The sequence below is a fragment of the Macrobrachium rosenbergii genome, chromosome 54 (genome assembly GCF_040412425.1).
Source record: "Macrobrachium rosenbergii isolate ZJJX-2024 chromosome 54, ASM4041242v1, whole genome shotgun sequence".
NCBI lineage: Eukaryota > Metazoa > Arthropoda > Malacostraca > Decapoda > Palaemonidae > Macrobrachium > Macrobrachium rosenbergii.
The window spans coordinates 7,331,017-7,333,516 of record NC_089794.1 but is presented as its reverse complement, the minus strand read 5'-3'; positions in this window follow the sequence as shown (position 1 = coordinate 7,333,516).

The following is a 2,500-nucleotide window of genomic DNA, read 5'->3' as shown; positions in this document are numbered from 1 at the left end:
GAAAAACTTGGTATAAATACTGAATTTCATTATTTTCAGCCAGTTAGAAAGTTAATAATCATACGTGTAATAACGTGCAGATACTGGCCCATTTAGATGGAGAAAACTGTCTTATGAAGTAGTAGACCTGTATTAAAAAAACCACGTTCTGATAATTAAAATATCTAAAAAAGTTTGAGTGTTTTTAATTTGCAAATTTTGTATACTACAGTCCCCACAGACAAGACAAGTCACAATTTGGCCAATAAAGCAGATAATATGGCTATTTATATATATATATATATATATATATATATATATATATATATATACATATATATATATATATATATACACACATATATACATATATATATAGAAGATAGAGAGAGACACACACAGAGAGACATATATATATATATATATATATATATATGTATCTATATATATATATCTATATATATATATATATATATATATATATATATATATATATATATATACCACTATCACTAGATATCTAGATACCTGCAGTATTTAAATACTAATATATATATAAACACACAATACTTATATCATATATATATATATATATATATACATAACTTTTGGAGGTCTTTCTCTCCTCACTCACTCTTAGAGAGATCCGAGTTTATGTATTCTCTCTTCATATATCGCCCTCCTATTCTTTTGATATACCTATTTATGTTCTTTTTCATATATATATATATTCTGTTCTTTTCACCTGCCTATATCCTTTCTCTCTCTCTCTCTTCACTCTCTATCTCTCTCTCTTCTTTTCACCTACCTATATCATCTATTTCTTTTCACCTATATATCATCCTCTATTCTTTTCACCTACCTATATATGTATGTTATATTATGTCTCACTCTCTCTCTCTCTATTTCTTTTCACCTACCTATATATATCTATTCTCTTATATATATATATATCTATTCTTTATATATACCTATATATATATATCACTGCACACATCGTCCTCAGTTGAAAAATAAGAAACGGGGTGTTTCTTCACCCGGTTTTCGACTGTTCAAGCCATTGACGAAGGACTGATCACAGGTGTGAGAAGTCACTGTTCTTTTTCACTAGAACTCTATAACTTGCCATACAAAGCGTCCTCTATTCTTTTCCTTAGGCTCGCCATCCCCATCTATTCCGGTGTCGAGGTAGGAATCGCGCTAAAACTCATTTGGCTTTTCACAATACCTCTCGTCCTCATTGCTGATAAACTGCCTATCGCCCCACCTCTCTTCCTGCCTGACGGTGTCATGGAGAGCTTACCTTTCATCCTCATTAACATTCACCCACTCATAACCCTCTGTTGTTTAAATGCAGTAATCGCCTCTCTTCTTTCATCTCTGCCTATGAAAATGGGATTATCATATTTGTTCACTGCCTATCAGGGTAGCTAATATTCTTTCCAAACTCACCTCTGTCCCTCTCTTCTTTTCATCTGCCTGAGGCTCTGTTCTTTCACCACCTATCGCCCAAGTCATATTTCTTTTCACCTACCTATAGGTCTCTATTCTAACTCACCTACCTATAAGCCTCTGTTCTTTTCTTGTGCCTATATATTTCTCTTCTTTTCATCTACTATCGCCCTCTGTTCTTTCCTTACCACCTGGCCCTCCTATTCTTTTCACACACCTGTGTGTGATAAATAGTCACATGCAAAGTGATAATAATCATATATATATATATATATATATATATATATATAACTATATATATATATATATATATATATATATATATATCACTATATATATATACATATACATATATTTATGTGTACTAATGCAAATGTGGAACCAAGTCTCTCCAACAGCAACCCATTGCTTCGAGTACTTCTTCCTTTATTTCAAGGCAGAAATCCTGAAGGGATAGATAAACCTGTTATGATGTTGCTCCACTCTTTCATTCATAAGCTGATATCTTTTTCAGCCATAAACAGATAGCCTTTTTTTAGCGATACACTGAATGTATAATGAAACTACACTCAGACATATAGGTGATTACTGGTATATAAAAACTGGGAAAACAAGATGAAAATTTAACTCAATTTTCCCAGTTTAGTAAAGTGAGGATAAACAGTTTTCACAGGTCCAAAGGGTCTCTCAAAAGTCAATGGATGCAGTCTTTTGCGATTCAAAATATGGCTGCCCGGTTTTGTGACTACATCAGGAGCCAGGGTAGTCATGGAGAAGCATTTTCATTATGAAATGTGTTAATCTTCCTATTTCTGAACTGAAATTTAATTTGAATGTTCGTTTTGAATTAATTTTTTTTCCATCAAGTTTTGTTTGTTGTCACCTATACATTCGAGTGTATTTCCAATTTAAATCTAGTGTAGACCTAAAGATGCTCATGGGTTAATGGCTAAAAGATTTCTCAGCTTGAGAATGATCATAAAGAGCAAGTTAGTAGTAGTTATCATTTACTGCTTCAAGATTCTTCAAGACTGGATGAATGAAAGGACGAAGTTTTATCCAAGAATTG